The 19,000-nt window shown below is 41.3% G+C and overlaps 1 long non-coding RNA gene across 1 annotated transcript; it reads left to right on the forward strand.

Moving 5' to 3' along the window:
- Positions 1-350: 350 nt before the first annotated feature.
- On the forward strand, positions 351-11,967 carry LOC144581195 (uncharacterized). Its single transcript, XR_013531748.1, has 3 exons — positions 351-476; positions 10,225-10,322; positions 11,708-11,967. It is a non-coding gene; the product is annotated as an uncharacterized LOC144581195 (long non-coding RNA).
- Positions 11,968-19,000: the final 7,033 nt, after the last annotated feature.

Consider the following 19,000-nt stretch of genomic DNA (forward strand, 5'->3'; position numbering starts at 1 on the left):
CTATTGATTATGTCCTTTGATGTACAATTTTTAATTTTTATGAAATCCAGTTTTTCCTTTTTTGCTTATACTTTTAATGTCATATCCAAGAAATCATTGTTTAATCCAGTGTCATGAGGCCTTTACCCTATGTTTTCTTCTAAGATCTGTATAGTTCAGATTCTTCTTTATTTTTTATTTTTGAGATGGAGTCTCACTCTGTCACCCAGGCTGGAGTGCACTGGCTCAATCTCTGCTCACTGCAACCTTCACCTCCCAGGTTCAAGCGATTCTCCTGCCTCAGCCTCCCAAGTAGCTGGTACCACAGGTGTGTGCCACCATGCCCTGCTAATATTTTCTATTTTTAGTAGAGATGGGGTTTCACCATGCTGGCCAGGCGGTCTTGAACTCCTGACATCGTGATCCACTTGCCTCGGCCTCCCAAAGTGCTGGGATTACAGGCGTGAGCCACTGCACCTGGCTGAGACTTCTATAAGGTATAATTTTCTTTCTGCCTGAAGAACTTCAACATTTTTTGCATTGTGAGTCTGTTGGGCAGTGAATTAATTCAGCTTTTGTATGTCTGACTATATGTTTTTGCCCTCATCTTTGAAAGGTATTTTTGCTACATATAGAATTTTAAGTTGATAGTTTTTGTCTTTCAGTACCTCAAAAGCATTGTTTCATGGTCTTCTCAATTATGTTGTTAGTAAGATGTCATCCTAATTTTTTTCTTTTTGAGATAGTCTTGCTCCATTGCCCAGGCTGGAGTGCAATGGTACAATCTCAGCTCAATGGAACTTCCACCTTCCAGGTTCAAGCAATTCTCCTGCCTCAGCCTCCTGAGTAGCTGGGACTACAGGCACGCGCCACCACGCCCTGCTAAGTTTTTTGTATTTTTAGTAGAGATGGGGTTTCACCATCTTGGCCAGGCTGGTCTCGAACTCCTGGCCTCAGGTGATCCGACCACCTCGGCCTCCCAAAGTGCTGTGATTACGGGAGTGAGCCACTGCGCCTGACCTTTTTTTTTGAGATAGCGTCTTGCTAGGTTACTCAGGCTGGTCTCAAATTCCTGGGCTCAAGCTGTCTTCCCACCTCAGCCTTCTGAGCAGCTGAGATTATAGGTATGTACCACTGCACTTGGCTTGAGACATCTGATGTCATCCTAATTTGTTTCTTTGATTGATAATGTTTCTTAATCTTTATCACTTTTGAGCAATGTAATTATAATGTGCCTTGGTGGGGTTTTTTTTCTTTCATGTTTTTCTGCTTGGGGTTTATTGAACTTCTTGGATATTTAGGTTTATAGAGTTCATCAAATTTGGAAGATTTTGGCCATTAATTTATCAATTTTTTTTTTCTCTTCCCCTGCTTTCGTCCTTCAGGGACTCCAGTTACCTATTTGAAGCTACCTGAAGTTGTCCCACAGATCATTGATGTTCTTTGCATTTTTTGTATTTTTTCCTCTGTGTTTTATTTTGGGTAGTTTCTATTTTATGCCTTTAAGTTCACAAATCTTTTTTCTGCATTGTCTAGTGTGCTGTTAATCTCTCCAGTGTATTTCTTCAATTCAGACATTGTAGTTTTCATCTCTAGAAATTGAATTTGAGGTTTTTTTTTTTTGAGATGGAGTCTCACTCTTGTCACCCAGGTTGGAGTGCAGTGGCACGATCTCAGGTCAGTGCAACCTCCGCCTTCCAAGTTCAAGTGATTCTCCTGCCTCAGCCTCCTGAGTAGCTGGGATTACAGGCATTTGCCACCAGACCCGGCTAAGTTTTGTATTTTTAGTAGAGACAGGGTTTCACCATGTTCGTCAGGCTGGTCTTGCCTTACCTCGTGATCTGCCCACCTCGGCCTCCCAAAGTGCTGGGATTATAGGCGTGAGCCACTGCACTCAGCCAAATTTGGGTGTTTAAAAATATTTTTTATTCCTCTATTTACCTGTTTGAACATATGGAATATAGATAACAAATGTTTAATGTACTTCTCTGCTAATTCTAACATCTTTGGAAGTTCTTAGTCAGCTTTGTTTGATTATTTTCATTATGGGTCATATTTTTCTGCTTTTTTTTTTTTTTTTGCATGACCAGTAATCTTTGATTTTATTCCAGGCCCTGTGAATTTTGCCTTTCTTTTTCTTTTTTCTTTTTTTTTGAGACAGAGTCTTGCTCTGTCGCCAGGCGCCAGGCTCTAGGGCAGTGGTGCGATCTCGGCTAACTGCAACCTCTGCCTCCTGGGTTCAAGCAATTCTCCTGCCTCAGCCTCCTGAGTATCTGGGACTACAGGCGCACGCTACCACGCCCAGCTAAGTTTTGTATTTTTAGTAGAGACAGAGTTTTACCTTGTTGACCAGGATGGTCTCCATCTCTTGACCTCGTGATCCGCCCAGCTGAATTTTGCCATTTTAATTGCTTGCATTTTTTTGTGTTCTTACGAACTTTTGAGCTTTGTTCTTTGATGCAGTTAAGTTATTCAGAAACTCTTTGATCCTTTTGGGTCATGCTTTTATGATTTGTCAGGCAGGTTCAGAGCGTAAGTTTTTCCAGTTTGGCTGGTAGTAACAGCTACTTCGTGAGCACCAGTTACCGTTTTCTCTCATCTTTTCAGATTGCCAGCCTTTGTTAATTTACTTTTACTCATGTGTTTAATAGTACTCTGATTAATACTTGAGGGAAGCCTCTGCGTATCATTGACATTTTTTCTCTGTGCAGCCCTGTTATCTCAGAGACTTTTTTTTAATGAACTCATACAGCATTGATCTTGAATTTTCAGATTCATCTCCTAAACTCAGTAAGTCTACCAGACTCTGTTTCAGATCCCTCTTCATGTTCCACGGACTGGCAGCTCTTTGAAGGCAGTTAGGTAGGGCAATCCTAGGCCTCACCTTATTTGTATCCTATCTCCCAGGAATCACTGTCCTTCATTGCCTAATGTCCAGTTCTTGATAACCATTGTTTCATGTATTTTGTCTAGATTTATTTTGGTTCTTTCAGATAGGAGGGCAAAACAGTCCATTACTTCATCTTGCACTTCTCTTATTAAACTTATTCCTATGTATTTTCTTTTTTTTAGTTATAGTAAATGGAATTTAATTTTGCATGATTTATCGCCAATATATAATTAATCTTGTTTCCTCAACATTAGTGAACTTGTTTATTAGTTTTAATAGTTTTTAAAAAATGGATTACTTAGGATTTTCTACATACAGGATCATATCATCTGTGAATAAAATGGTTTTACATCTTCCTTTACAATCGATGTGTTTTTAATTTCTTTTTCTTTCACTACACTGACTAGGGCAATGTTGTGTAGAAGGAGTGAAAGCAGACACCATTGACTTATTTCCAACCTTAGGAGGAAAACACCCAGTCTCTCACTATCAAATATGATGTCTATTTTAGGTTTTGTAGATACCCTTTATCAGGCCGAGGAAGTTCCATTTTATTTCTAGTTTGTTGAGAAATTTTTAATCACGATTGAGTGTTTCATTTGTTACATGCTTTTTCTGCATTTATTGAGATTATTTTATAGGTTTTGTTTTTATTCTACCAACATAGCATATTGCATTAATTTATCTTTGAATGTTAAACCAGCCTTATATGTTCATGGAGTAAATAGCACTTAGACATAGTGTGTAATACATTTCATATGCCACTGGATTCATTTTGCTACTATTTTCTTGAGAATTTTTATGTCTATTCAAAAGGGATATTCGTCTATAGTTTTCTTGTGATGTCTCTATTTTTGGTATCTGAATAATGCTAGCTTTATAGAATAAGTTGGGAAGTGTTAATTTCTCTTTTATTTTCTGGAAGAATTTGTGAAGGATTGCTGTTTATTCTTTTTTTTTAAAATTTTTAAATTTTTTTATATAGACGGGGTTTCACCATGTTGGTCAGGCTGGTCTTGAACTCCTGACCTCAGGTAATCCGCCCACCTTGGCCTCCAAAGTGCTTGGATTACAGGTGTGAGCCCGGCCTTGTTGTTTATTCTTTAAATGTTTGTCACAATTCACCAGCAAAGCAAGCTGGGCTTGGACTTCTCTTTGAGGCAAGATTTGTGCTTCACTATCTTTACTTGTTATACAATTTCTATCAGATTTTGTATTTATTGTATTTCTTCCTGAGTTAGTTTTGGTAATTTGTGTTTTTCTAGGAATGTGTCTATATTTTTCAAGTTATTTAATTTTTTTTTTTTTGAGACGGAGTTTTGCTGTTACTGCCCAGGCTGGAGTGTAATGGCGTGATCTTGGGTTACCTCAACCTTCACCTCCCAGGTTCAAGTGATTCTCCTGCCTCAGCCTCCCAAGTAGCTGGGATTACAGGCATGTGCCACCACACCTGGGTGATTTTTTTTGTATTTTTGGTAGAGACAGGGTTTCTCCATGTTGGTCAGGCTGGTCTTGAATTCCCAACCTCAGGTGATCCGCCTGCTTCAACCTCCCAAAGTGCTGGGATTATAGGCTTGAGCCACCATGCCTGGCCTTATTTATATTTTATATATTGTCGATATAGTTGAATTTGCATATGCCATTACATTATTTGTTTCTATATATCTCATGTGTTTTGTGTTTCTCTACCCCGTTTTTCCCACCTTTTTTGTTGTGGAAAAAACTACGTAACATAAAATTTACAATTTTAACCATTTTTAGGAGGACAGTTCGGTGACATTAAGTTCACTCACATTGTTTTGAATCATCACTGCATCTATCTCCAGAGCTTTTTCATCTTTACCAAATGAAACTCTGTACTCTCTAAACACTAGCTCCCCATTCTCCTTTCCCTCCAGTCCTTGGTAACCACCCTTTTGCTGTCTAGCTTTATGAATTTCATATATCTCAAGGAAGTGGAATCATAGAATATTTCTGTTTTTGCAACTGGCTTATTTCACTTAGCGTAATGTTTTCAAGGTTCATCCATGTTGTAACAGTTCATAATCTTCTTCCATTTAGACTGAATAATATTCTACCTTCTCCCTCCCCAGCTTTTGAAGTGTAATTGACAAGTAAAACTTGTATATATTCAAGGTGTACAATGTGGTGCTTTGATATGCATATCCATTGTGAAATGATTATCGCAATCCAGCTAATTAACACCATCATCTCACATAGGAACTGTTTTTTTGTTTGCTGAGAATACTCAAGGTCTCTCATAGCAAATTTAAAATACACAATACATTATTATTAACTATAGTCATCATGCTGTACCATATGTTTCCAGAAATTATTCATATTATAACTGCAAGTTTGTACCTTTTGACCAACATCTTTCCATTTTCTTCACCACCTCCAGCTTCTAGTAACCACCTTTGTATGGTTTCTAAGAGTTTGACTTTTAAGATTTCACTTAGAAGTGAGATCAAGCAGTAATTGTCTTTCTGTGTCTAAACGGTTTTACTTAGCATCACGTCCTCCAGGGTTACCTATGATGTCACAGATGGTGGAATTTGTATTCCATTGGATAAATGCCTATAATTTGGATTTCTGGGGTTATATAGTAAGTATATATTCTCTGTTATTGGAAACTGCAAAAATGTATGGAGTTCCAGTTTGCATCTTCTCCAGCACTAACTGGTGTTAATTTATTTATTTTTAACTTTACCCATTTTAATAGTTCTGTAATAGTATCTTATTGTGGTTTGAATATGCAGTTCTCTCATGACTAATGATGTTTGGCTTTTCATGTTCTTATTTGATATTCATATATCTTCTATAAAGAAGGATCTGATTAAATATTTGGCTTGTTTTTAAAACATAGGTTGTTTTGTTACTGAGTTTTGTGAATTCTTTATATATTCTACATATATGTCCTTTGCCTTATATGTGATTTGCATAGTCTGTGGCTTGCTTTTTATTCTCTTAACTATGTCTTTCATGGAGCAAAGGTTTTAAATTTTGTTGAACTTTATCATTTTTATATGAATTGTGTTTCTGGTGTTCTGTCTCAGAGATCTGTCTTTGCTTTACCTAAAGTTACAATGATAGTCTCCTATTTTTTCCCTAAAGTTCTATAACGTTATAATTTAAAGTCAAGTCTATTACCATTTTGATTTCTTACATAAATTGCGAGGTATTAAATTAATTTAGTGTAAGTTTTTGAGTTAGCGTCTTGCTCTGCCGCCCAGGCTGGAGTGAAGTGGTGCAATTGACCTCCTGGGCTCCAGCTATCCTCCTATCTCCCTCCCAAGTAGTTGGGACCACAGGCATGCACAACCACACCTGGCTAATTTATTTGTATTTTTATTTTTGTGGAGATGAGGTGTTGCTATGTAGCACCGGCTGGTCTTGGTCCTGAACTCTTGGGCTCAGGAGATCCTCCTGCCCCGGCCTCCCAAAGTGCTGGGAGTATAGGCATAAGCCTCCATACATAGCTGAATGGTGAGGTTTAGGTTAAAGATTTTTCTTTTAGGTGGGTGTGGTGGCTCATGCCTGTAATTTCAGCACTTTGGGAGACCAAGGTGGGCGGATCGCGAGGTCAGGAGGTCGAGACCAGCATGGTCAACGTGGTGAAACCCCGTCTCTCCTAAAAACGGAAACATTAGCTGGACATGGTGGCCTGTGCCTGTAGTCCCAGCTACTCGGGAAGCTGAGGCAGGAGAATTGCTTAAACCCAGGAGGTGGAGGTTGTGGTGAGCTGAGATTGCACCACTGCACTCCAGCCTGGGCAACAGAGCGAGACTCTGTCTCAAAAAAAAAATTTCTTATAAAATGTGTTTGTTTGCAATCCCAATTTTTTCAGCACTATTTAAAAAAAGACTATCCTTTCTCCATTGAATTGCCTTTTCACTTTTCTGAAAAATCAATTGACTATATTCATGTGGGTCTATTTCTGAAATCTCTATTTTATCATTGTTCTTTCTGATTCTGAAATATCTCTATTGTATCATCTGTCCTTTCATCAATACCACACTATACTTTTTGGTAAGTCATGATATTAAATAGTGTGAATTCATCAACTTTGTTATTTTGATTCAAAATCGTTTTGGCTATTCTGTTTTTTTTCCGTATACATTTTAGAATCAGTTTGAGGATATCTACAAAAAATTCTGCTGGAATTTTTATTGAGATTTTTGTTGAAACTCCAAACTGGGGGGACCTGCCATCTTAACAACATCAAGTCTTTTAACCAATAAACATGTATCTCTCCCTTTATTTTTTGTTTTAGCATTTATTTATTTATTTATTTTTGAGACAGAGTCTCACTCTGCTACCCAGGCTGGAGTGCAGTGGTGCAATCTCAGCTCACTGCAGCCTCTGCCTCCCAGGTTCAGGTAATTATTGTGCCTCGGCCTCCTGAGTAGCTGAGATTACAGGCGCCTGCAACCATGCCTGGTTAATTTTTGTATTTTTGGTAGAGACAGGGTTTCACCATGTTGGCCAGGCTGATCTCGAACTCATGGCCTCAAGTGATTTGCCTGCTTTGGCCTCCCAAAGTGCTGGGATTACAGGTGTGACCCACCATGCCTGTCCATCCATTTTTATTTAAAAAATATTTTTAGGGAGAAAGTCTTGCTCTGTTGCCCAGTCTGGAGTGGAGTGCAGTGATGTGATCACAGCTCTGTAACCTCAAACTTGCTTTAGCCTTCTAAGTAGATAGGACTATAGGCATGTGTCACCACACTTTAAAATTTTTTGTAGAGATGAGGTCTCACTATGTTGTCCAGGCTGTTCTCAAATTCCTGTCCTCATGTGATCCACCTGCCTCAGCCTCCCACAGTGCTGGGATTACAGATGTGAGACATTGCTCTCAGCTTCTCCATTTATTTATATCTCTGATATCTGTCATAAATCTTTTGTAGTTTTCAGGAGATTCTACACGCACTTCGTTAGATTTATAACTAGCTTTTGTGCTATTGTAAATTGTCCCTTAAAAGTTTTTAATTTCTCGGCCTGGTGCGGTGCCTTACGCCTATAATCCTAGCACTTTGGGAGGCCGAGGTGGGTGGATCACCTGAGGTCAGGAGTTCAAGACCAGCCTGGCCATAATGGTGAAACCCCATCTTATTAAAAAAAAAAAAAAAGGGTTTTAATTTCTCAAAAAAAATTTTTTTTAATTTCTAATTTTGCATTGCTAGTATATGGCAATACATGGATCCTTTTGGATCTGCCTGTTTCACTTAGCAAAATGTATTTTAGATTCATCTGTACCGTTGCATGAATCAGTAGTTTAATTTTTAATTTTAAAGTAATTATAGAATCATAGGCAATTGTAAAAGTAATATAGAAGTACCATGTTACTTGCATCCAATTTCCCCAAATGGTTAAATTTTATGTACTTACAATACATTATCAAACCTAGAAAATTGATTTTGATGGGGTGTGTATATATATTTATATGTTATTTTCCTACATATATAGATTGGTGTAATTACTGCCACTGTTCATCACCATACAGATATGCTATCCCTTTACAGTTATGTGCACCTTCTCCCCTACCATTCCTCACCCTGAGAGACCACTTCCCTGTTTTTCATCCTTAAAATTTTGACATTTTGAGAATCTTATATAAACAAAAACATTTAGCCTGGGAGGTTTTTTTTTTTTTAATGAATCAATAAGTATTTATTTAGCTTACGAGTTTGCAGGTCGCCTGATCAGTTCTTCTGGCCTGGGCAGGCCCACGTGACCTCAGATAGGCTGCTTCAAGCACCTGTGGTTAGCTGGCAGGTCATCTAGGGGCTAACTGGTTTAGGATAACCTCACTCACTGTTTGGTAGTAGGCTAGCTGACAGCCATAGTCCTGGAGAACAGCTGAGCCATGTGTCTTTCATCTTCCAGCATGTAAACCTGGATTTGTTTCCATATTTGTTGCAAGGGTCCAAGATGGTGAGTTGGCGAAAGGTCCCCTGAGCCTGGGCTTAGAACTGGTGCAAGTTCAGTGCTGTACTAGCTAAAGCAATTCATAAGACCAGCCTAGATTTAAGAAGTGGGGAAATAGATACCACTTTTTGATGGGAGGAGCTGTGAAGTCACATTGCAGGGAGTGTGGTTGGAGAGAGGCATGAACTATGGAGACCATTTCTGGAATCAGTCTACCATACATCTTTTCTCCGACTCTGGTACCTTTTCACCTGGCTAACTCCTATGTATTTGTTAATTAAACTTTTCATTTTTATTTTCATTTTTGAGATGGAGTCTCACTCTGTTGCCCAGGCTAGAGTGCAGTGGCACAATCTCAGCTCACTGCAGCCTCTGCCTCCTGGATTTGAGCGATTCTCCTGCTTCAGCCTCCCGAATAGGTGGAATTATAGGTGTGCGCCACAATGCCCGGCTAATTTTTGTATTTTTAGTAGAGATGGAGTTTCACCATGTTGGCCGGGCTGGTCTTCAACTCTTGATCTTGGGTGATCCACCAGCCTCAGCATCCCAAAGTGCTGGGATTATAGGAGCCACAGCGTGCAGCCTAAACTTCTTATTTTTAGATGCAGTTGTACAAAACAATACTGAGAGATTCCCTGTAACCTTTACCCATTTTCCCCCAATGGTAATATCTTGCAAAACTATAATACCATATAACTAACAGATTATTGATATTGTTAAAGTCAAAATACAAAACATTTTGATTTTATTTTTATTTTAGAGACAGGATTTCACTCTGTAACCCAGGCTGGAATGCGGAGGCACCATCTTGGCTCACTGCAGCTTTGAACTGCTGGGCTCAAGTGATCATCCCACCTCAGCCTCTGGAGTAGCTGGGACTACAGGTCCATGCCACCACACCTGGCTAAAATTTTTAAATTACTTTTTGTAGAGACTGAGTCTTGCTGTTGCTCAGGCTGGTCTCAAACTCCTGGCCTCAAGTGATCCTCCTGTCGGGCTCTCAAAGTGTTGGGATCATAGGCATGAGCTGGTATTCTCCGTCAGTGTCACCCTTTTATAGCCGCCCACCTCTCTGCTGTCGTTACTCCCTCCTTAAACCCTGGCAGCTACTAGTCTACTTGTAGATTTGTCCAAGTTGTTGCAACAAATAATAGTTTGTTCCTTTTCATTACTGAATATCATTCAGGTATAGATGTACTAGTTTGCTTAACCATTCATCTGTTGAAGGACATTAGGGCTCATTCCAATTTTATCAATAAAGGTAGGATGAACATTTATGAACATTTTTTTGGTGCAGATTTTGGTGTGAACTTGTTTTAGTTTCTCTGGGATAAGTGCCCAAGAGTGCAATTTCTGAGTTCAATAGGAGTAGTAGTGCTTTTTGCTTTTGTTTTGTTTTGAGACAGAGTTTCACTCTTTTTGCCCAGGATGGAGTGCAATGTTGAGATCTCGGCTCACCACAACCTCCGCCTCCCAGGTTCAAGCAATTCTCCTGCCTCAACCATCAGAGTAGCTGGGATTACAGGCAAGCGCCACCACGCCCAGCTAATTTTGTATTTTTAGTACAGACGGGGTTTCTCCATGTTGCTCAGGATGGTCTCGAATTTCCGACCTCAGGTGATCCACCCACCTTGGCCTCCTAAAGTGCTGGGATTACAGGCGTGAGCCACTGCGCTCAGCCAGGAGTACTTTTATATTTATTGTTTGAAGAAACTGCCAAACTGTTTTCCAGAATAGGTGCTATAATTTGGATGTTTGTTCCCCAAAAATCATGTTGAAATTTGATCCCCAGAGTTGGAGGTGGTGCCTAATGAGAGGTGTCTGGGTTATGGGAGCATTTCCGTCATAAATAGATTAAATCTCTCTCTGTTGGGGGTTGCTGAATGAGTTCTCACTGTATTAGTTCCCAGGAGAGCTGTCGACAAGAGTCTGGAACCTCCCTTCTCTGTTGCTTACTCTCTTGCCGTGTGATTTCTGTACATGCTGGTTCCCCTTTGCCTCCCACCATGGGTGGAAGCAGCTTGATGGCCTTCATCAGAATTAGATGTTGGTGTCATGCTTCTTGTACAGCCTGCAGAAGCATGAGCCAAATAAACCTCTTTTCTTTATCAATTACCTAGCCTCAGGTATTCCTTTATAATGCAAATAGACAGTAGGTGTACCATTTTACATTTTCACTGACAATCTATAAGTGATAGTTTCTTTGCATCCTCACCAGCATTTGGTGGTGTTATTAGTTTTTATTATAGCCATTCTGTTAGATGTGTAGTGATACTTTATTGTGGTACTAGTTTGCATTTCTTTTTTATTTTTTTTGAGATGGAGTCTTGCTTTGTCACCCAGGCTGGAGTGCAGTGGTGCCGTCTTGGCTCACTGCAACCTCCACCTCCTAGGTTGAAGCAGTTCTCCTGCCTCAGCCTCCCGAGTAGCTAGGATTACAAGTGCATGCACCACCATGCCCGGCTAATTTTTGTATTTTTAGTAGAAATGGGGTTTTGCCATGTTGGCCAGGCTGGTCTCAAACTCCTGGCCTCAAATGATCACCCTCCTTGCCCTCCCAAAGTGCTGGGACTACAGGCGTGAGCCACTGCATCCGGCCTCTAGTTTGCATTTCTCTAATGGCTAATGATATTGGACATCTTTTATGTATTTATCTGTCACCTGTATTTTCTCTTCAGTGAAATGTGTATTCATATCTTCTGCACATTTTCTAATTGGATTTATTGTTATTATTTACTCTGGAGTCTTGAGAGTTCTTTATGTATTCTAGATAATAGTCATTTGTTGAATATGTGGTTTGCAAATAATTTCTCTCAGCCTATAGCTTGTCTTTTCATCTTTCTAATAGAGTCACAGAGCCAAAGTTTTAAAATTTGATGAGGTCCTATTTATTGATTTTTTTTTTTTCAGATGGAGTTTCACTCTTGTTGCCCAAGCTGGAGTGCAATGGCATGATCTCATCTCACTGCAACCTCTGCCTCCCGGGATTCAAGCGATTCTTCTATGTCAGCCTCTTAAGTAGCTGGGATTACAGGCGTGTGCCAACATGTCCAGCTAATTTTTTGTATTTTTAGTAGAAATGGGGTTTTACCATGTTAGCCAGGCTGGTCTCAAACTCCTGACCTCAGGTGATCCACCCACCTCGGCCTTCTAAAGTGCTGGGATTACAGATGTAAGCCACCATGCCCGGCCATTGATTTTTTTCTTTATAGATCATTGATGTCAAGTCTAAGAATTCTTTGCCTGGGTCTAGATTCTGAAGATTTTGCCCTATATTTTCTATAAGCTTTATGATTTTAGGTTTTACATTTAAGTTTGTATCCATTTTGGGTTGATGTTTATATAATTTTTTTTTTGAGACAGGGTTTCACTCTGTCACTCAGGCTGGAGTGCAGTGGTGCGATCATAGTTCACTGCAGCGTCGAACTCCCCAGGCTCAGGTGATCCTCCAATGTCAGCCTCCCATGTAGCTGGGACTACAGTTGCCTGCCACCACTCCCAGCTAATTTTTCTGTTTTTTTTTTTATAGAGATGGGTTTTTTCTCATGTTGCCCAGGCTGGTCTCTAACTTATGGGCTTAAGTGATCTGCCTGCTTCAGCCTCCCAAAGTGCTAGGATTACAGATGTGAGCCACCGCAGCCAGCCAAAATTCGACATCTTTTCATGAAAAAAACTCTACAAAATTGGGTATGGAAACACATACCTCAACATAATAAAAGCCATATGCAACAGGTCCACAGCTAGTATCATGGAACTACAGTATTTTCTTCTACAGATTTTTTTTTTTTTTTTTGAGAGAGAGTCTCTGTCACCCAGGCTGGATTGCAGTGGCACAATCTTGGCTCACTGCAGCCTCTGCTTCCTGGGTTCAAGCGAGCACGTCCAGCTAAATTTTAGTACTTTTATTGGAGACGGGGTTTCACCAGGTAGTCAGGCTGGTTACAAATTCCTGGGCTGATCCACCCGCCTCAGCCTTCCAAAGTGCTGAGGTTAACAGGCATGAGCCCCTGCTCCCAGCCATGTTTATATCTTTTTTAATTTTTATGGATATATGATAGTTGCACATATTTATGGGGTACATGTAATTTTTGATGCAAGCATATTATTTGTAAAGATCAAATCAGGGTAATTGGAATATCTGTCACCTCGAGCATTTATCATTTATTTGTGTTAGGAACATTCCAATTATAATCTTATGAGATTACCATTATATATGTGGTCTATGTTGACTGAAATGTTATGCAGACATGATTGTACATATATTTTATTTCTTTATCTGTTGATTGCTCAGGTTGTTAATGTATATTGGCTATTGTGAATAATATGCAATGAACATGGTAGTGCAGATAGCTCTTCAATATACCGATTTAATTTCCTTTGAATATATATCCAGTGGTGGGATTCCTGGGTCAAATGGTAATACTTTTTTTTTTTTTTTTTAATTTGAGATGGAGTCTTGCTCTGTCATCCAGGCTGGGGTACAGGGGTGAGATCTTGGCTCAACGCATCTTCTGCCTCCCAGGTTCAAGTGATTCTCCTGCCTCAGCCTGCCGAATAGCTGGGACTACAGGCGTGGACTACCACGCCCAGCTGATTTTTGTATTTTTGGTAGAGATGGGGTTTCACCATGTTGGTCAGGCTGGTGTCAAACTCCTGACCTCAGGTGATCTACCCGCCTTGGCCTCCCAAAGTGTTGGGATTACAGATGTGAGCCACCATACTTGGCCTCCATTTCAACAACAGTGTACCAGGGTTCTTTTTTTACCAATCTTCACCAAAACTTGTTATTTTTTGTCTTTTTGAGAATTGCTAACATTTTGTTGAGAATTTTGCATCTATGTTCATTGAGGATATTGCCTTGCAATTTTCTTTTCTTGTAGGATCCTTATTTGGCTTTTTATTGGGGTAATTGTGGCCTCATAAAATGAGTTTGGAAGTATTCTCCCTTCTTTATTTTTTTAGAAGATTTTGAGAAAAAATTGTCTTAAGTCTTTTTAAATGCTTAGTATAATTCACTAGCGAGACCATATGGCCCTGGTCTTTTCTTTGTTCAGATATTTTTTTGATTACGGATTCAATATTCTTTTTTTTTTTTTTTGAGATGGAGTTTCGCTCTTATTACCCAGGCTGGAGTGCAATGGAGCGATCTCGGCTCACCGCAACCTCCACCTCCTGGGTTCAGGCAATTCTCCTGCCTCAGCCTCCTGAGTAGCTGGGCTTACAGGCACACGCCACCATGCCCAGCTAATTTTTTGGATTTTTAGTAGAGACGGGGTTTCACCATGTTGACCAGGATGGTCTCCATCTCTTGACCTTGTGATCCACCCGCCTTGGCCTCCCAAAGTGCTGGGATTACAGGCGTGAGCCACCGCGCCCGGCCTTCAATATTCTTACTAACTATGGGTCTGGTCAGATATTCAACCTCTTCATAATCTAGTCATATTAGGTTTATGTTTCTAGAAATGTATCCATTTCTTCTAAGTTATCCAGTTTGTTGGCATGTAATTGTTCATTGTAGTCTCTTCCAATCTTTTATATTTATGCAATATCAGTTGTAATATCATATCCTTTCATTTCTGATCTTATTTAAGTCTTCATGCTTTTTCTTAGTCTAGCTAAAAGTTTATCAATTTTGCTTATGTTTTTAAAAAACCAACTCAATTTTGTTCATTGTTTCTATTGTTTTTCTAATCTTTGTTTCATTTTTATTTCTGCTCTAATCTTTACTTTCTTTGGCCTCAGTTTCTTCTTTTTCTGTTTCCTCGAGGTGTAAAGTTAGATTGTTTATTTGAGATCTTTCTTTTTTGTCAATGTAGGTATTTATTGCTGTAAACTTTCTTTTTAGAACTGCTTTTGTTTTGTTTTCTTTTTTTTTTTTTTTTTTTGAGACGGAGTTTCGCTTTTGTTACCCAGGCTGGAGTTCAATGGCATGATCTCGGCTCACCGCAACCTCCGCCTCCTGGGTTCAGGCAATTCTCCTGCCTCAGCCTCCCAAGTAGCTGGGACTACAGGCACACGCCACCATGCCCAGCTAATTTTTTGTATCTTTAGTAGAGATGGGGTTTCACCATTTTGACCAGGATGGTCTCGATCTCTTGACCTCATGATCCACCTGCCTCGGCCTCCCAAAGTGCTGGGATTCTTTTCTTTTTTTTTTTTAAGATGGGGTTTCACCTTGATGGCCAGGCTGGTTTTGAACTCCTGACCTCAGGTGATCCACCCACCTCAGCCTCCCAAAGTGGTCGGATTACAGGCGTGAGCCACCGCGCTGGCTAGAACTGCTTTTGATGCATGCCATACGTTTTGGTATGTTGTATTTCCATTTTTGTTTCTTTCAAGATTTTTTTTTGGGTCACGGGTTTCAAGATGGCTGATTAGAGGCATCTCCTACTAGCCTTCTCCACTAAGTAGAACCAAAATACTGAGGAGATAATCACACTTCAAATAGATTATCCAAGAGAGAACACAGGAATTTAACAGAGAAGTGACAGGAAACACCTAAAGCTAGGAAGGAGAAGGAAACGAAGCATCCTACTGGGCCAAGCTCACTTGGGAGCTGGGGGAGACTCTCCAATGCAGGAAAGGGATAAGTGAGAGACCCCAGGAGTCCACATTCCCACCATGGACTCCTACAATCCTAGCTATAGGAGAGCCCCTTGACCCTTATGAGCCCTGAGACTAACATAGGGAGCTCCTTGGAAACTTCATGAAGGTATTGCTCCAGAGGAAGCACTCATGGGAGGTCCCACAAGCCCCTGAGTCCTAAGCAGTGGTGGCGGCACTGTGCCATTTTAAGAGCCCAGCCCACAGTGGACTGCATCCTGCTCTGTAACCAGGGCTGAGGCAGCAATCCTGCACTCCCTGGAGAGGGGTGCCTGTGTGTTCTCACTTGCCCCAAGGACAAATTCTACTTCCTGCAACCTCTATGGCTGCAAACTGCTGTGGGCCAAGACACCCGCACCCCTCAGCTTCTTACCAATGGGAACTCCTAGGGAAAGCAACCTTGTCCTCCCCAGTAGCAGGGCCACAGTGCAGCTGCTGCCGCCTCTACCTGAGCATTCTGCCAACAGCCTGGGCCTCATTTCACTTCTGCATACCACAGACGGTATCTGTAGCACCATTGAGTCGCCTGAAGGCACAGCTCAGCCTGGATCCAGCCTCGTTGCACCTGAGCACACCATCCAGGAGTCTGAGGGTGGCCCGGCCCAGTCCACCACCAGTGGCACCTAAGCATTCCTCCTGGTGTTTGAGATCAGGCGCACTCAACCTGCTGCTACAGCCATTGCTGGCACCCACCTACACACCCCACCTGTAGGTTTGAGGACGAGGCCAACCAACCCATCGCAGCTAGTTCCAACGCTAGTGCTCACTGACCACTTGAATTTCAGAGGGTTTTCCCACTACTGTGATTACTATCACCCATGCCATGAACACCGCCCAAGGGTTCGAGGACCTACCCATCCACCTGGTCCACTGCTGCCATTTCTGGTACCTGAGCAAGCCATCTGAAGGTCAAGAATCAGCCTTCTTGGACCCACTAACACTAGTGGCAGCATATACTGCCATGGGGCCCAAGGACAGCCATGAAATGTTTTATAAATGTTTGTTAGGTACCTTTGTTACAGAGTGAAGTTTAAATCCAATATTTCTTTGTTGGTTTTTCCGTCTGGATGATCTGTCCAATGCTGAGGATGTGGCATTGAATTTTCTTCCTATTTTTTATTGGAGTCTGTTTCTCACTTTATGCCTAATAGTATTTGCTTTATATATATGGGAGCTCCAATGTTGTGTTTTGGGTTTTGATAGCAATTTTATTAAAGTCATGTATTAATTTGAGATAATTACGTTTATTTTATAAACTATAATAGGCACTCCAAAACTTGAACATAGTATTGCTCCACTAATTTAGGTCTTTTTCGATTTTATTCTTCAGTGTTTTATGGTTTTCAGAACATAATTCCTATACATGTTCTGTTAGATTTACATCTGAGTGTGTCAATTTTTGGAACAATTGTAATAAGGTTTTTTTTTTTTTTTCTTTTTCTATCTTTTTTCTTTTTTTAGACAGAGTCTCACTCTGTCACCCAGGCTGGAGTACAGTGGCGTGATCTCAGCTCACTGCAACCTCCGCCTCGGGTTCAAGCGCTTCTCCTGCCTCAGCTTCCCGAGTAGCTGGGATTACAGGCGCCTACCATCATGCTCGGCTAAGTTTTGTATCATTGGTAGAGACAGGGTTTCACCACGTTGGCCAGGCTGGTCTTAAACTCCTAAACTGAGGTGATCCTCCTGCCTCGGCCTCCCAAAGTACTAGGATTACAGGCATGAGTCACTGCACCCAGCCAGGGTTGTACTTTTAATTTCAGTTTCCACATGGTTGTTGCTTTTATACAGAAATATAATTGATTTCTGTATGTTTATCTTATAATCTGTGATTTTGCTAAACTCACTGATTTGTACTAGGAGGTTTTTTTGGTAGCTATTTTGGGATTTTCTATGTAGATTACCATGTCCTCTGCAAATCTGGACGGCGTTTTGTCTTTCTTTTCAATCTGTATGTCTCCCATTTCTTTTTCTTGCCTATTGCATAGAACTTCCAGTACAATGTTGAATAGAAGTGGTATGAGGAGACATCTTTGCTTTGTTCTATATCTTAGGGAAAAGCATTCAGTCTTTTACCATTTTTTGGAATGTTAGTTGTATGTTTGTTTTTAGTTGCTCTTTGTCAAATTAAGAAAATATCCATCTATTACTATTTTTTCTGAGAGTTTAAAAATTCTCATTCATAGGTATTCAATTTTCTCAAGTGCTTTTCTGCATCAGTTGATATGATTATATGATTTTTCTTGTTTAGTCTGTTGACGTGGTGGGTTCCACTGATGGATTACAAATATGGAACCAGGCTGGGCATGGTGGTTTATGTCTGTAATCCCAGCACTTTGGAAGACTGAGGCGGGTGGATTACTTGAGGTCAGGAGTTCGAGACCATACTGGCCAATGTGAGGAAACCCTGTCTGTGCTAAAAATACAAGAATTAGCTGGTCATAGTGGTGCACACCTGTAATTCTAGTTACTCAGAAGGCTGAGGCAGGAGAATTATTTGAACCTGGGAGGCAGAGGTCACAGCGAGCCAAGATTGTGCCACTGCACCCAGCAGTTGGCGCAGAGCCAACCAGGCTTGTGTCCTTCTCTTCAGGGCAGTGAGTTACCCCACACCCTGGGCAGGTCCAGTGTTGCCATAGGGGAGCCAGGGACTAGAGTCAAAAATCCTAGAAGTATACCTGGTTGTCATCTGGAAACTGGAAGGTACTGCCAGCCTACTGCCTATGTTCCGTTAATGGCCCAAGGTCTCTTAGGTCAGTTTGTGGTAAATTCTTCCTGGCCTGGGATTCACCCTTTAGGGCATTGAGTTCCCCTCTGGCAAAGGGCAGGTCCAGAAATGCCATCCAAGAGTCATATCCTCCTGGAACTGAAAACCCCAAGAGCCTGGTTGGTACTCTACCTCCCTGTGGTGGAGTGGTATCTAAGGTGCAAGGCAAGTCCCCTTTATTTTTCCCTCCACTTTTCTCAAGAGAAGTCTTGCACCACAGCTATCACAGCTGGTAATGTGCCGAGTCTCAACTGAAGCCAGCAAGTCTCAGAGTCTCACCCAAGGCACCTGGTTATTCAGGGCCTAAGGGCTCTTCTGTTAGCAGGTGATTAATACTGCCAACACTGGGCCCTTCTCTTCAAGGCAGTGGCTTCCTTTCTGGCCCGGGTGTGTCCAGAACTGTTGTATGGGCACTAGGACCTGGAAAGGGGCCTCACAACTCTGACTGGTGCCCTATCTTGTGTGGCTGGCTGGTTTCCAAGATGCAAGGTAAAATCCTTCCCCCTCTTCTGTCTCCTGTCCTCAAGTGGAAGGAAGGCATCTTTTTTGGAGCTGCAAGCTGTGCAGCCTGTGGTGAGGGGCGGAGTGATGCCAGCACTCCCTTAGCCACCCAGGGTAGCATCTTAGTGGGTCATGTGCTCCCCTAATTCCCTGGCCTTGGGTCCAGTTCAGCACTAGGACTTGCCCAGGTATTGCAGTCCTTGTGGCCTAGACTGCCTTTCGAATTTATCTGTGGCCCAGAGCACTTTAGCCCATGATGGCTAGGCTTGCAGGAACTCATTCCGACTGCTGGGATCGTTGATTGCCCTCTGGCGAGGGCTGGTTTCATTGATCCC

Source organism: Callithrix jacchus, chromosome X, assembly GCF_049354715.1.
Source record: "Callithrix jacchus isolate 240 chromosome X, calJac240_pri, whole genome shotgun sequence".
Lineage (NCBI taxonomy): Eukaryota > Metazoa > Chordata > Mammalia > Primates > Cebidae > Callithrix > Callithrix jacchus.